General features: G+C 42.5%; 1 protein-coding gene across 3 annotated transcripts in view; it reads left to right on the top strand.

Annotated features, from left to right (window-relative positions):
- Positions 1-4,613: 4,613 nt before the first annotated feature.
- The window catches only part of CREB1 (cAMP responsive element binding protein 1), a 72,585-nt gene continuing 60,063 nt past the window's right edge, over positions 4,614-17,135 (top strand). For all 3 annotated transcript variants that reach the window (XR_012469435.1, XM_074191513.1, XM_074191515.1), the window contains exon 1: positions 4,614-4,803. The gene's annotated coding sequence lies outside the window, so the exon portion shown is untranslated. The remainder of the gene's footprint in view (positions 4,804-17,135) is intronic.

The following is a 17,135-nucleotide window of genomic DNA, read 5'->3' as shown; positions in this document are numbered from 1 at the left end:
GTGGAAGCAGGAGAATCAAGATATGCTCTGGTTATATAATTCAAATTACAAACAAAGTTTGCTAAAAAAGACTATTTTATGGAGATCTCACACCAAACAATCACTCAGAGGAGGTGGAGGAGAAGCAATACAGGAACACTCTCAAGGTCTCTCAAGAATTTTGGAATTGATGGTAGAACTGGCACAGGACCACTTAGCATGGGTTTGGCGTCATCAGAGAAGGTGCTATGCACTCAGAACAAAGTAGAATTTTAGTAGTTCAAAAAGTACACCAGGAGCTGTGCAAGTTTAGAGAATCCAACCTAGATGTACACATGAACTCTTTGTGCCCAACCAGTATACAGCAATTGTAGAGAGTCTTCAGCCACTGTCCAACACATTGTAAGGCTCTAATGAGGTGATGTTGGTTGTTTGATCCTCTTTGAGAAGGAAAACAACCACAGAGTGAGACATATCACCCTGATAAATGAGTTGGCCAAACTACATAAGAATATACACAAAATGAATATAAGGTCCTTTTGGGAGCCTGGGCATAAGCAGCTAAGAGGGGGCAGCTTCCTGTGCAAAAGATATCATGGATTCCATTTCAAAGTGAGGAAAGAGGCCACTATTTGTTGAAGTCACCCCCAAAGAGGAAAGGGGGCACCACTATTTGATGATGACATTGGGAAGTTGCCCAAAGAGGAAAGGGGGTGCCGCTATTTGTGGAAGATGACATTGGGAAGTCACCCCAAAGAGGAAAGGGGACACCACTGTTTGTGCAAGATGCCATTGGGAAGTCGCCCCAAAGGGGAAAGGGGCACCACTATTTGTGCAAGATGCCATTGGGAAGTTGCCCCAAAGAGGAAAGGGGGCACCACTATTTGTGCAAGATACCATTGGGAAGTCACCCCCAAAGAGGAAAGGGGGCATTGGTATTTTTTGATGATGATGGTGATGATGCCATTGGGAAATTACCCCAAAGAGGAAAGGGGGTGCCACTATTTGATGATGAAGATGCCATTGGGAAGTCACCCCAAAGAGGAAAGGGGGCACCACTATTTGTGCAAGATGCCATTGGGAAGTCGCCCCAAAGAGGAAGGGGGGCACCACTATTTGTGCAAGATGCCATTGGGAAGTCATCCCAAAGAGGAAAGGGGGCACCACTATTTGTGCAAGATGCCATTGGGAAGTCACCCCAAAGAGGAAAGGGGGCATCAGTATTTGTTGAAAATGCCATTGGGAAGTCGCCCCAAAGAGGAAAGGGGGCACCACTGTTTGTGCAAGATGCCATTGGGAAGTCACCCCAAAGGGGAAAGGGGGCACCACTGCTTGTGCAAGATGCCATTGGGAAGTCGCCCCCAAAGAGGAAAGGGGGCATTGGTATTTTTTGATGATGATGATGATGCCATTGGGAAATTACCCCAAAGAGGAAAGGGGGCACCACTGTTTGTGCAAGATGCCATTGGGAAGTCGCCCCAAAGAGGAAAGGGGCACCACTGTTTGTGCAAGATGCCATTGGGAAGTCGCCCCAAAGGGGAAAGGGGGCACCAGTATTTGTGCAAGATGCCATTGGGAAGTCGCCCCAAAGGGGAAAGGGGGCACCACTGTTTGTGCAAGATGCCATTGGGAAGTCACCCCAAAGAGGAGAGGGGGCACCGGTATTTGTGCAAGATGCCATTGGGAAGTCGCCCCAAAGAGGAGAGGGGGCACCGGTATTTGTGCAAGATGCCATTGGGAAGTCGCCCCAAAGAGGAGAGGGGGCACCGGTATTTGTGCAAGATGCCATTGGGAAGTCGCCCCAAAGGGGAAAGGGGGCATTGGTATTTTTTGATGATGATGGTGATGATGCCATTGGGAAATTACCCCAAAGAGGAAAGGGGGTGCCAATATTTGATGATGAAGATGCCATTGGGAAGTCACCCCAAAGAGGAAAGGGGGCACCAGTATTTGTGGAAAATGTCATTGGGAAGTCACCCCAAAGAGGAAAGGGGTCACCACTCTTTGTGCAAGATGCCATTGGGAAGTCGCCCCAAAGAGGAAAGGGGCACCACTGTTTGTGCAAGATGCCATTGGGAAGTCGCCCCAAAGGGGAAAGGGGGCACCAGTATTTGTGCAAGATGCCATTGGGAAGTCACCCCAAAGAGGAGAGGGGGCACCGGTATTTGTGCAAGATGCCATTGGGAAGTCGCCCCAAAGAGGAGAGGGGGCACCGGTATTTGTGCAAGATGCCATTGGGAAGTCGCCCCAAAGGGGAAAGGGGGCACCACTGTTTGTGCAAGATGCCATTGGGAAGTCGCCCCAAAGAGGAGAGGGGGCACCGGTATTTGTGCAAGATGCCATTGGGAAGTCGCCCCAAAGGGGAAAGGGGGCATTGGTATTTTTTGATGATGATGGTGATGATGCCATTGGGAAATTACCCCAAAGAGGAAAGGGGGTGCCAATATTTGATGATGAAGATGCCATTGGGAAGTCACCCCAAAGAGGAAAGGGGGCACCAGTATTTGTGGAAAATGTCATTGGGAAGTCACCCCAAAGAGGAAAGGGGGCACCACTCTTTGTGCAAGATGCCATTGGGAAGTCGCCCCAAAGAGGAAAGGGGCACCACTGTTTGTGCAAGATGCCATTGGGAAGTCGCCCCAAAGGGGAAAGGGGGCACCAGTATTTGTGCAAGATGCCATTGGGAAGTCACCCCAAAGAGGAGAGGGGGCACCGGTATTTGTGCAAGATGCCATTGGGAAGTCGCCCCAAAGGGGAAAGGGGGCACCAGTATTTGTGCAAGATGCCATTGGGAAGTCACCCCAAAGAGGAGAGGGGGCACCGGTATTTGTGCAAGATGCCATTGGGAAGTCGCCCCAAAGAGGAGAGGGGGCACCGGTATTTGTGCAAGATGCCATTGGGAAGTCGCCCCAAAGGGGAAAGGGGGCACCACTGTTTGTGCAAGATGCCATTGGGAAGTCGCCCCAAAGAGGAGAGGGGGCACCGGTATTTGTGCAAGATGCCATTGGGAAGTCGCCCCAAAGGGGAAAGGGGGCATTGGTATTTTTTGATGATGATGGTGATGATGCCATTGGGAAATTACCCCAAAGAGGAAAGGGGGTGCCAATATTTGATGATGAAGATGCCATTGGGAAGTCACCCCAAAGAGGAAAGGGGGCACCAGTATTTGTGGAAAATGTCATTGGGAAGTCACCCCAAAGAGGAAAGGGGGCACCACTCTTTGTGCAAGATGCCATTGGGAAGTCGCCCCAAAGAGGAAAGGGGCACCACTGTTTGTGCAAGATGCCATTGGGAAGTCGCCCCAAAGGGGAAAGGGGGCACCAGTATTTGTGCAAGATGCCATTGGGAAGTCACCCCAAAGAGGAGAGGGGGCACCGGTATTTGTGCAAGATGCCATTGGGAAGTCACCCCAAAGAGGAGAGGGGGCACCGGTATTTGTGCAAGATGCCATTGGGAAGTCGCCCCAAAGGGGAAAGGGGGCACCACTGTTTGTGCAAGATGCCATTGGGAAGTCGCCCCAAAGCCCCAAAGGGGAAAGGGGGCACCGCTGTTTGTGCAAGATGCCATTGGGAAGTCACCCCAAAGAGGAGAGGGGGCACCGGTATTTGTGCAAGATGCCATTGGGAAGTCGCCCCAAAGAGGAGAGGGGCACCGGTATTTGTGCAAGATGCCATTGGGAAGTCGCCCCAAAGAGGAGAGGGGGCACCGGTATTTGTGCAAGATGCCATTGGGAAGTCGCCCCAAAGAGGAGAGGGGGCACCGGTATTTGTGCAAGATGCCATTGGGAAGTCGCCCCAAAGAGGAAAGGGGGTACCAGTATTTGTTGAAAATGCCATTGGGAAGTCGCCCCAAAGAGGAGAGGGGGCACCGGTATTTGTGCAAGATGCCATTGGGAAGTCGCCCCAAAGAGGAGAGGGGGCACCAGTATTTGTGCAAGATGCCATTGGGAAGTCGCCCCAAAGAGGAGAGGGGGCACCGGTATTTGTGCAAGATGCCATTGGGAAGTCGCCCCAAAGAGGAGAGGGGGCACCGGTATTTGTGCAAGATGCCATTGGGAAGTCGCCCCAAAGAGGAGAGGGGGCACCGGTATTTGTGCAAGATGCCATTGGGAAGTCGCCCCAAAGAGGAGAGGGGGCACCGGTATTTGATGCCGAGGACGGCATGGGGCAGCCCCTCACGGGGCCCCGCGCCCCCTCGGCCCGGGCCCGCACGCGGCCCGCCACGAGGCCCCGCAGCCGCAGCCGCGGCCCGGCCCGGGCTCTCCCGGCGCCGCCGGCGTTTGAATGTTGCCGGGCCGGCGGAGGGGCCCGGGCCGGGGAGAGCCGCCGCGGCGGCCGCGCGGGAGCCGCGTGTCCCTCCGCGGGGTCAGCGGCCAGGGCCGCCTCCCCCCCCCCCCCCCCCCCCCCGGCGGCAGCGGCCCGGGGCGGGGGTCGCGCCACGCGGCCCGCGCCTCCCCCCGCCGCCCCGCCCCGCCCCCGCCGCAGCCGCTCGGCCGGGCCGGGGGCTCCCGAAGCCGCTCGGCAAGTTCCGCCTCCGGAGCGGCGAGGCGGGGCCAGGGGCGCCTCGGCCGGGCTCGGGCGTCTCCGTGCGCGGCCGCCGCTGCGCACTCGGCACTGGGCGGCGCTGGCTGGCTCCCTGGCTGCGGCTCCTCAGTCGGTGGCGGCTGCTGCTGCCTGTGGCCCGGGCGGCTGGGAGAAGCGGAGTGTCGGGGAGTGACGCGGCGGAGGTGTAGTTTGACGCGGTGTGTTACGTGGGGGAGAGAATAAAACTCCAGCGAGATCCGGGCCGCGAACGAAAGCAGTGACGGAGGAGCCGGCAGCACCGGTAAGAGGAGCAGGAGGAGGAGGCAGGAGCCCGAGAGAGCCGGGGGGACGGAGGGGGGACGGGGAGGCGCCCGCGCCCGCGGCCTCGGCCTCGCAGGAGGGGCCGCGCTAAAGATGGAGCCTCCGCCCGAGCCCGACCACATCGCCGCCGCTCTCGGCGAACAAAGAATAATGGCGGCGGACTGGAGCCAGCGGCGGCCGGGGCGGCAGCGACTCTGCCTGCAGCCAGCGGCGGCGCTCCTGGCGGGGGGCGAGCGGGCGGGCGGGGGCCCGGGGAGGGGCGCGCCGGAGGCGGGGGACCCCCGCGCGGCGCCCCGCTCGGGCCGCCGGGGGGCGGGGGCGCACCGCGGAGCCCCCTCCCCCGCTCCCCTCCCCCGCCCGGCCGGCGCTGCTGGCGCCCCGGGCCCCGGGACTTGCCGCCGCGCGGATCCTCATCCATTTTTATTTTCGAGGGAAGTTTGGGGGGCAGGAAGTGTCGGCTTCCCGAAATCAGCCTCCAGCCTCGCCGCTTTCGGGGCGGGGGCGCCCCCCGAAACAAGACGACGTTTAATAGCCTCTCTTTTGTGCAATAAAGTTCCAAAACCGAAGGCATTTTTCGTATCGTATTTTTTTTTAATTGCTACACTTTTTCCTCGTCCATCCCCTTGGGGAAAATTGTGGAGGTTTTCCCTGCGCAGTTGGGGTGAGGGTTAATGTTGCAGTTCGCTCCAATTGACTTTCCCTCCTTTTTAGAAGAAGGCAAGAAGGGGGGGAAAAAAGCCAGCCGGGTGTGCACCGACCTAAGACTCTTTTTTTTTTTAAAAATACGACCCAGGAACTCTTTTTTAGTCGTTGTTTTTTTTTTTTAACTTGTAAAAGGGAAGCCGGGCTCCTGGGCAGTTTCGGATTTAACCCTTTTTGAGGTAAAAGTCACTCGGACCTTCTCATTCTGAAACTTTACCTTTAAAAAAAAAAAGGTTTTTCTGACAGTTTTTCCCGCTGTTTGTTTCCAGCCTCGCTTGTGTCAATTTCTCTAGTCCGTTCCCCCCACCCCACCCCACCCCCACCCCTCGTTCTTTGGACAAAATTTACTGTCAAGAGTGAAAGCAACTTAAGAAACCCCTGAAATTGTGTTTTTTTTAAATAGAATAACCTTCATCTTGGAACCAGAGCTTACTAGTTACCTTTTGTTTTCTTCATCGGGCGCTTTATTTCCCAATTCCCTCTTATATTCCCTTTGTGTACTATAAAAGGCTACTTTTGTTTACATGCCCCCCAGTGTAGCACTTAACCCTTCATCAATGTAGCGCGTATCTTTCTTGGCGGAATAAAAAGCAACTTTTGTTTACGCGTATTTGTTTCTTTTAATTGGGGGCAAAAAAAAATTCATAGATGCATTTTATAGTAAACTTTTTTATGAATTCTATTTCAGGTGAGAATTTTTGCATGGAAATTTTTAACATGTTTTTAAATTATAATATTTCTGATTAAAATTTAACACCTTATTTCTTGATTTTAAATTGTCTTCCTCAAATTTTTTTTTCGGCAAAACAAATGTATCCCTGTGTTTTAATAATTTGGAAGAACTTTGAAACTTGACCAAAATGTATTTTATTTTTCAATATAAATGATACAATGATTGATGAGCTTTGTGATCTGTAGCTAGAATTCTAAATTTAACAAAAAGTTGTGGTTAATACCTTTTATTTACAAATCCCTTAATTCGGAGCCTCGGTTTCCTCATCAGTGAATTTAGATTTAACAAAAGCTGTGATAAATACTTTTATAAATCACTTAACCTCAGGGCCTCAGAGTTTCCTCATCTGTAAAACAGATAATAATGTCTGCACTACCTATCTCACAGGGTTGTTGTGAGGAGCAAATGAGAATGTAAATGCTTTTTAAATCTTAAAATGCTACATAAAATCCAGATACTTTTATATGTCAACTAAGTGATTTCCCCACTGCCTTTAAAATTCCATGTTCTCAGTTTGACATCTTTGGGATAAATTATTTCAGTATTGGCTTTAATTAAAGGGATATTGCTCTTAATAAATCTTGGTTTATTGTTTAAAAAAAACGTTATACTGCCTGACTAGCAATGTTAGTACTTTTTTTCCCTTGTAGAAACTAAGACTATAATGTATAAGCATTTCATTGCTATTATGTTATTTTTCTTGTAATCCCAACCTAGAGTAATATGTAAATTCTTAATTTTGTAGTTCTTCAGATTGTCTGATGTTTGAATAAGCACTTAAAGAATAACGGTGAATTGAAATGATTTAGTATCTTCTTCCAGGTATCTATTTTTAAACAATGTAGCAGAGCAAATGTACTATAAGCATAAAAAGATGGGAAGAGGGAAATGTTCTAATTGTAAGTATTCAAATGGGAAATTCACTTAAAAACTTGAGTTTATGCCTTTGAATTTTCCAATAATTGGAGATTTGTGTGTATTTTTTATTTCAGTTTAGACAGTGTTAACATACTGTTAGAAGTTTTGTCAATATTACCAAAGTAATATTTAGCAATAATGTGATAATCAACCTAAGTAGACAATTTTAATTTTACTAATGGGATAATTCATATGCTGGGGGAAGGGGGAGAATGGCAGGATGGGGACATTTCTTCATCTCCACCAGATTCTTTAATCTTTCTGGCATGCCAGTTTTTAATAGTCTGAATACTGTGAAATGTTATAGGCCCTTTGAATGGGTAGAGAAAGGTAACTTTTAAACTAGTTTACATTATTTCTCCGTTTGCTTTGATAATTTAAAGCAATAAGTAAATTTTTATCTGTCCATCTCCCAGTTGTATTTCATATGAGAGCATTTATCTCCTCTGTACTAAACTAAAATGAACTCATCTGTAATTTTTATAAAATGTATCATTGAATACACGTCCAGCCAACTATACATGGATGAATATTCTTGGGAAATTATTTGTTTGCAAATTTGAATCAACAATTCAGTTATCAGAAGGATGTAGTTCAGATCTGTTATATACATCTAATGAAAGAAACAATGTTTAAAAAAATTTTCCTGCCCTCATATGAACTCTTGTTGTGTGTTGCAAAATTAAAAGATTAGGAACTTAGGTTTCTAAAACTGACTTACTTTGCAAAGAGCACTTTTATTCACATATTTTGTATATAAACATCCGGATTTGAGGAATATTATCTTGTGGAGGACCTTTCATTAAAACCTTTAAGCAGAAAACGTTAATATGGTTGTTGAGAATACCATTTTCCGTTCAAATTCATACTATGGTAAGCAGAACTATTTTCTAAACTAATTAATTATTTTTGGCTGACGTGCTTTTTCTGTGGGATTTTTTTCCCTCTCTTACTTAGGCACATAACACTTAACTCCTCCTATAATGGTAATATACATACTGTCATAAAAGTGCCTCAAACATAGTTCCTCAGCATTTTTATATTTAGTGATCATTCTTCAGATGATCTTTGGGATTCAGGTTTCTTGGTGATTTACTGAAATTTGTGTGTGTGTGTGTATGTTTCAGAAAGAGAAAGTAGTATGATTTTCAACTTTGATACCCAAACAAACTGAAATCTTCTTTTGACAGCTAAAGCATTACTGTGTACAAGGTGTTTTCATCTGATTATTTGCTTTGGAAATCCAACTATATGTCATTTGATGCATATGGTTCAATTAAGAAATCCAAGCCATTTATTCATGTTATACTTTAGGAATCATGTGAACTTTTTTTGTTTGAGTCCAAAGTATCAAATATTTTGAATCCATTAAATTTCTGAATTTAATGATTTTATGAATAATTTCTTGGGTTTTTTTGGTCACACAGCTAGGTAATGATTGTCTGAGGTCACATTTGAACTCAAATCCTCCTGACTCCAGGGCCAGTGCTCTGTCCACTACACCACCTAGCCACCCCTAGGAATTAATTTCTAATTGAGAAACAAGAATATATTATATTTCTACTTCTAAAATGCTTTTTTCAATGTATGAAGTAGAAAGAGTGATGAATTTGTGTTCAGAAGACCTGAATTCAAATGACTTGTTAGCAGTGATCATGAGCAAGTCATACAGAACTCTCTGAGGCCTTAATTTATTTAATTGCTAAAGTCTCTTAAGTCTTATGATCATTTATGTTACAGCTACCTTAATGCTGGGAAGACATTAGTACACTGAAATTGTGTATCTTGAAAATTCAGATATAAAAGTAAGTTATTTTCCCTTAAACTTTATCATAGACAGTCCTGTTTTCTGTTTTTCTTCATACTGTTCATCACCATAGACTCATAGTATTGGTCTTTTTGCCTGTCCATATCGTAAAATTTGGTAGTTGTGTGTTAACTACTATTAATCCTTGGCATTGGTATCCCAAATCAACAGAAGTCAAATATTGGAAATACTGCTCCATCCTAGTATTAGACTATTTTTCTTTTTACTTGTGTCAGCTCCTTTAAGGTACCAATGAGGCAAAGATATTGGCTTAATTTTAAGCAAGTTAATAGTTAAAAAGAGCTAGACTCTTCCTTATTTTATGTAAATTTAATGGTATTTAATTGAACAATTGGGTAATTAATAGTTTTATACTTTATATTTTAGGCAGGGAATTCACCTGGAAACATGACACTTGGTTTTCTTCTTTTTGAACATAATTATTCCTTGATAGATTTTTAGAAACTCAGATAATATCTTTTATCAGAGTCCAACTTGGATGGAGAAATAAAATAAGCACAGTTAGATCATCAAAGTGAGAGTAAATTTTTTTTTTGGCCAACTAGGGATAAGTGATTAGTCCAAGATCACACAACTAGTGTCTGTTTCCAGTTTGAACTAAGGTCCTCTTGACTCCAAGGCTGGTGCTCTATCTACTCTGCCATCTAACTGTCCCAGGATACCTGCTTTTTAAAATCCTTTCAAGATCTCAAATTCAGTTTTCTTAAATCTGGTTCTAGGTGTATATGTCTTTAGGACCAGAAAATAACACTAGTAGGCTAAGCAATTGCATTTTAGAATCAGAGGGGCATAGTATAGTCAGCCATAGGGACTAATGTAAGAGAAAAAGGATAAGTGAGCAGGGTGGATTAAATTTTTTTAAGTCTTAGGAAGGGAATTTTGACCAAGTTCTGAAAGTTCCTACCAAGGGTAAAAATAAAACTGTTCTTAAAAGATCAAAAATTCGCTGGTTGAGCATTTAGTGATACTTTTATTTGTGTCATCTTTTTATTTAAAAGAGAGGAAAGGAATAGATCAACAAAACTAATATATCAAGCAAGTCTGACCCAATCTAAGGTACAGTGCTAAACATCCCTTAATTCCCTAATGATTTAAAAGAAACTTTTTGCATTTCAGGTGATCCTCATAATAGTAAAGTAAGACAAGCTGATATTTTTGGTTGTTATAAATTTGTATTTTTTAAAAAGGACTCAAGAGGTGATAGTATATACCAGAGGCCAAAACTCTAGATGATAGTGGAGCTGAAGTGAAAACTGAGGTTTTGTTTTTGTAATTTGGTGCTTTTATTTCTCACTTTGTATTTCAGCAATTTTATTTGATGAGTTAGTTTGGTTTGCTGTTGTTTGATTTTAACTGTGACGGTGTAACTCTAGGTAAAAAAGTTATATCTAGACTGAGTAATTTTTTTTACCAGGTGTTAATATGGGTGATGTGCCCTTGGAGATTTAGGAAGATCTATTTTAAATTGTTTAACAATAACTCCTATTTTAAACTATTCATAGTCATATTGAAAAGCATTGTTCATTCAGATCTATTTATACTCTTAAATGGATTTAATTTTCAAATAAGTAACAGTTATTTCTAGAAACAGTTCGACCTAATGGATTAGAAAAGCCAGGCAAGGTTTCAATACTTAGCTATGTGACCAAAGATAAGTTCCTACACCTCTGACAACCCAGACAACTTTTCAGAATGCTTCAATTGTAGACTTAGGGCCTGGTATAGTGAAAAAAGGAACAAGCTTGAATCAAGGACCTGGCAGCTCCTCTTATGCTTGCCTTCCATCTCCTGCCATTAATGTTCCCTGGAACAGGGAACAGAGCCCCATAACTTCCATTTCTCCCCCTGCTTCCTCTCTGATCTGCAGCTTCAGATGATCTCCTGCCTGTACCCCAAGAAGAGAGGGCCATGACCTGGGGCTCAACTTCTAGCAGCACTGGCCGGGGGGGGGGGGGGGGGGGCAACTTCTACCTCCTGCCAACATGGTGGCCTGCTGCTTCTGCAGAGTCATTGGGAAGCAGGATGTCATTCTTCTACCTGCTCTTCTGCCTTCAGAGAGAAAAAGAATCCCACCTTCCTGTATGCCTTCCATCTGGTGTCTGGGTCTCTTGCCTGATCTTCAATTTCCTCTAGGAAGAAGAGTGGTGCCACTCAATGTTTAACACACACTTGGTCGTATTCCACACATTCCAGGGATAGTGAATCCAAACCCCACCATGTAATTCCTTATTTCCAAACACCTTTTCACTTATTTTCCATTTCTCCCTCATCTCATTTGGATCTTTATTTTCTGCCTACAAACATGCCCATGTCTATCTACCCCATCCTTAGAAACCCCTCACCTGATCATTCTGTTCCTGCTCATTTTCATCCTATATCTCTTCTGTGCTTTCTAGCTAAACTTGGGTGAGAAGGCCCTCTACGTTAGGCAGCTCCCTTTCCACAAACAATTGCAGTCTCTCTTCTAACATGAAAAGTAAGGCCTCTCTGGTCCTCTCTGCTGCTCAGCACTACAAATTACACAGAGCCAGGCCCGGAGCTCCGTGCCTGGCATCCCTCCTGCCATAGACATGGAAGTTGGCCGATTTCTTATACTCAGGAGTCAAGGGCCAATCAGGTGTCCCTACAGAGTGTGATGTGGTGATCTCCTCAAGGGTGAGGGCAACCTCCAAGCAGCCCAAGGAGGGGTGGACCAGCCCAGCACAAAAGGGGATTTATTGAAGTGGGTTCAACCCTTGCCCTTCCCTCCTATGGAAATGGGAAGACCCAGAGTAGAGCCATATGGACACAAATGACGTGGGGCACTGGGGAAGCCTTGAGTTGAGCATCTGTTTTCTAGGCCAAGACCAGCAGTGACAGTTAATCAAAGTGCTGTTTTCAATGTATATTAAATGTATCAAAGCATATTAGCTTCTTGAAGGCAGGACCTACTTGTGGTTTTGCATCCCCCAGTGCCCAACCCACATGGAGGTGTGTCATTCTTAGAGTCATTGGGCTGATTTTTCTTTCTTGTTCCTACATTGTTTCATATACAAATGTTTGAAACTGAAAACAGGAGAAACCTGTTTTCAAAGCAAAGTTATTAGAATACAGTCGTCTTCATGCTGCTAGCTACAGACTAACCCTGCTGTGTGATGCAATGGAAGAGAATTGACTGGAGTCAGAAGACCTGAATTCAAATTCTGGTTATGTACATTGTATCTGATTCCATATACTTTGATCTGCCCTTAGTAAATTCATAGGAGTACGTTCTGCCTCAGAGTATATACTGGGACAGAACTTTTGTATCTTGCTAGATGTACAAAGTAAGTGCTTTGTTACAAAATCAGAAGAAGTAGCAATCAACATGCATTTAAGGGCCAGCCACTAGGGATACAGTGACTGTGAAAAGTTTTTTTGTTTTGTGGTGGTATTTTTTTTCTCAAGGAGTTTACAATCTTTATTTTAATTGAAATTTTTATTTTTCCAAATACATGCCATGAAAGTTTTTCAACATCCATCCATATGTATATGTTCCCACCCCTCTCCTCTCAGGGGCAGTCAGGTGAATATTGTACATATACATTTGTGTTAAACATGTTTACAGATTAGTCATTTTTGGTATGAGGACTTAGAAGTACATAAGAGAAAAATTTTAAAAAGCAAAAGAAGTGTTCTTCAGATTTTGAAGGGGGTTTTTTGGTTTGTTTTGTTTTTCTTCTTCTGGGTGGGTCTACAGCTGATCTAATAGGGTTAATGTCCTAACTGAATTGCTGAGAGAGGAACTACATATATCAAGGTTGATCAGCTCTCAATGTTGTTAATGTGCAGAATGTACTCTTGGTTCTGAGGAGCTTACATTATTTTTTTTTCAAGGCAAAGGGGGTTAAGTGGCTTGCCCAAGGCCACACAGCTTGGTAATTTAAGTGTCTGAGGTCGGATTTGAACCCAGGTACTCCTGACTCCAGGGCCGGCGCTATATCCACTGTGGCACCTAGCAGCCCGAGCTTACATTCTAATGAATGTAATATTTGTGTGTGTGTACACATAAGACAGATACAAGCATTTTAATGACCAGCAGATAAAATTTAGTTCTGGAAAAGGGGTCCTTGAAGTTTAGGTTACTTAGACCATGAACCATTAAGTGGCTTACAGTCACAGCTAGAGGAGCTGGGATTCTAAGCTGGTACTAATATCCTACTGTTTTATACTCTGCTACATTGCTTCCTGGTGATTTTTAGAAAGTCAAGAAACAAATGAAAAGAATGTTTCCTGTGAAATTATAATGTCTACTCTAAGTCAATATACTATTTTACTACTGATACAAAAAATAGTGAGGCAGAGTAATTATGGTTTTGTAAACTGTTCAGTCGGAATAACTTTTATGTAGGTTTATTTTACATCCTACTACTAGAATAACTTTTGTGTTGTTTTATTTTGCATCCTGTTGCTTTCCTAAAATTGTTTCAGTTAGTTTTTTAGTTGAATTTCTAGGATTTTTCAAGTATACCATCATACCGTCTGCACAAAAAGAATAGTTCCATTAACCAATTGTCCATTCCGATTTCTTCGATTTCCTTTTCTTCTATTATATTACTAGTATTTTTAGTTCAATATTGAATAATATTGGGCATAATGGGCATCCTTGTTTCACTTCTGTTCTTACTGGGAAGACTTCAAGCTTATCTCATTACAGGTAACATTTGCTAATGGTTTTATGTATACTTTAAGAAAAAATGTTTATACCTATGCTTTCAAATGTTTTTAATAGGAATGAGTGTCATATTTTGTCTGAAGCTTTTTCTGCATCTATTGATAAAATCATAATTTTTTCTTTTATTGACATAATCAGAAAAATTGTTAGTTTAAGAAAACTTGTAGTTTAAATAAAGATTAACTTCATTATACATGTATTACTATAGACTAATAAAATAAGAATTGTTACACTTGGGTAATCTTTAATATGATAAGTTGTAAGTCAGGTCTAATACTCCTAAGTTTTGATATATGCTTAGAATAATGAAGACATACACGTACAGTTCAAAATTCCTAAGAATAGCTTAGAATAGTTTTTTGACTTCAGAAATTAAATATACTTGCTATAATGTACATAATGTATCTTAAGTTTCATTCTGGTCTGTTTGAGAAAATATTATTACATCCTTTATGATATGCAACTCAGAAGGTAAATGGCATTCTCTGCTTGAATAGAAATTTTCTCTATTTTGAATTTTCAGGAGCTCAGATGCTTTATGAACTTAGCAATTATTTTCATCTCAGAAAAATGAACATTATAATAAAACAATGAAAGTTAAGCTAACTGAGCCTCTTAAATTATCTGTGTTGATTAACTTTATGGGTTAGCTATGGCCAAGTCTCTTCTAAATTTTGACCCTCCTTACCCCTCAAACTGAATATGATCTTGGGCCACTTCCTCTTTCTATTCAACATGCACTTAAAAGCCAGCTATGCTATTAAGCAAATTGGTAAAGGTAAAATAAACTTTTAATAATATCATCCACTCTTTTGGGTTATTGGAGACGATACAGAAATCACTACAGCTAGGTAAGAACTGTAAATTTTTAGTTCTGACTATATCACAAGTAACTGACTTTTACAGACCACTGAACAATTAACTCTGTTTTCTTATCTTTAAAATAGAAGTGCTAGGGGCAGCTAGTGGGCAAGTTACTTAACAACTCAGTCCCCTAACACAACTTTTTTAAGATTATTAGTGATTTCAGGGCGGCTAGGTGGTGCAGTGGATAGAGCACTGGCCCTGGAGTCTAGGAGTACCTGAGTTCAAATCCAGCCTCAGACACTTAATGTAATTACCTAGCTGTGTGGTCTTAGGCAAGCCACTTAACCCCATTGCCTTGCAAAAAAAAAAAATAGAAGTGCTAAGAGTATTTTACTTAACTCATGCTTTGATTGTGACAGAGAAAGTGTGAGTGTGTGTGTGTGTGTGTGTGTGTGTGATCACTCTGACACAGTGAAAAGAACACATTGAAGAAGTCTGAACTGAGTTCTCATCCTAACTCTTAACACTTTTTAACCCTGGACAGATGACTCTAATCTTTGAGCCCAGTTCCCTCGTTTGTAGACCACTATTTCAGATTTATTTTGTAGTGAGATAATGTATGTGAAAGTACCTTAAAAATTATGAAACACTTTGTTAATCAGAGGAAGTGAGGTGGCACCTTTTAGCAATTTATTTCAGTTCCCTTCATTTTAGTGATAAGGAAATAGGCCTAAAAAAAGTTAAATTGTTCAGAAACACAGCTAGTTAATTTCAGAACTGATAAAACTAGGTCTTCTGATCATTTTTGTTCTGTGATTTTCATATTGCCACTTTAAGGAAACCAATATTCTTTTACACTTTTTTAGTTTGTATAGTACAGTGATTCAACAAATATTTAAATTCAGTAGTACTTTTTAAGTGAATACTTAAAACCAGAGCTAGTAGGACTTAATTTGGAAAAAAAAACAAACCAATCTTTAATGGATACAGAAGTTGTTTTTCTTGATGCTAAATAGTGTATATTTACCTTCCTTTTTAATTTTTTTACTTTCTTATTCTTATTGAAAAGTATTGGACACATAGATGAAAATTGATTCTCATCAGTATTTAGAAGCCATAGTTAAAGTTCCAATAGCCATGTTCATTATTTTGTCATTTGTTCAGTTTTGTGTGTTTTATTACATGTCCATAAATAAAGTTCAGGTTATTTTACACAGATCATTCATTATAAATACTCCTTGTAAATTGTGAGAGATACCATGACAAAGATAAAAATGTCACAGTTCCTTGTTATCAAAGCACATTCTATCAGGTAAACTGAAATATACAAATTAACACCAGGCAAATGGGGGGGGGGGGGTTCGGGGATTGAAAGGAGTTCTTTAACAACTAGTGTAATCATAAAAGGCTTAAGTGAAAGGTAGCATTTGAGCAGAATTTAAAGAATTTAAAAGTAAACATTTCAAGAGGCAGAAGTGAACAAGAAATATATTCCACAGCCAATACAGTGACTACAGGTGAGGGGTTCTATGAGAAATAGCAAGAAATCCAGTTCAGGGGCGGCTAGGTGGCACAGTGGATAGAGCACCAGCCCTGGAGTCAGGAGTACCTGGGTTCAAATTCGACCTCACACACTTAGTAATTACCTAGCAGTGTGGCCTTGGGCAAGCCACTTAACCCCATTTCCTTGAAAAAAAATCAAAACGAAAATCCAGTTCAACTAGAGTGAGGAATGAAAGTACCATGTTTTTCCATGTATAAGATGCACCTTAATTTGGGAGCCCAAAATTTCAAAAAAATACAAGTTATTGAACTCAAATTTTATTCATCATAAAATTCATACAACATCACATCAAAACTCCCATCCATTAGCTTGCCCTCAGCTGTGTTTGATGATGAATTACTGTCTTAGGAGAAACTGACTGCTTTCCTGCCTGTGCTCTGGTCTGTGGTCGACCACAAGCATTCCCTGGGCAAGTCTGGTGCATGGATGCATGCTTGGTCCATTCCTTTAAATGAACTCCAGTTGTGTCCTACTCTGAGATCAGTCACTTCTTTTTCATCCACAATTTTTCTTGTCTCCTGCTGAACCATCTTTGTGGACACAGGAATTCCAATTGCCCTTTGCTCTTTAATCCCCCATTTGGCTGGCTTGCATCTCCTGGCCTCCTGCTGTGGCATTTTCAGTAGGGTTTCTTCTTCCCATAGCCAGTCTTGGCTTGTTTTCTTAGTTGGAGGAGGACCAAACTGACATTCAGCAGCATGATTTCCATTCACTCTTGCAAACTGAACTTGAAATTCAGCATTGTATGAAAATCTTTTCTGAGCCATTTCTGGGTAGAATGTGGCAAAATATAACCTAATATACTGGTAACAAATGCAAAACAATCTGCAGTCACTGTATAAGACATACCTAGTTTTTAGATGTCAAATTTTTCAAAAAAGGTGCCTCTTATACATGAGGAAATACAGTATTGGTAATAAACTTGGAAAAGATAGGTTGAGACCAGGTTAAATCCTTTAAGAGCTAAACAGGTGCTTATATTTGATCATAAAGTCAATTGGGGAGTCACTAGAGCAAGCCCTCTGGACTCCTTTCAGGAGGGCCCCCTTCTTGAATTTGTTGTGCTT

Source organism: Macrotis lagotis, chromosome 6 (genome assembly GCF_037893015.1).
Source record: "Macrotis lagotis isolate mMagLag1 chromosome 6, bilby.v1.9.chrom.fasta, whole genome shotgun sequence".
Classification (NCBI taxonomy): Eukaryota; Metazoa; Chordata; class Mammalia; order Peramelemorphia; family Peramelidae; genus Macrotis; species Macrotis lagotis.
This window is presented reverse-complemented; position numbering and strand designations above follow the sequence as displayed.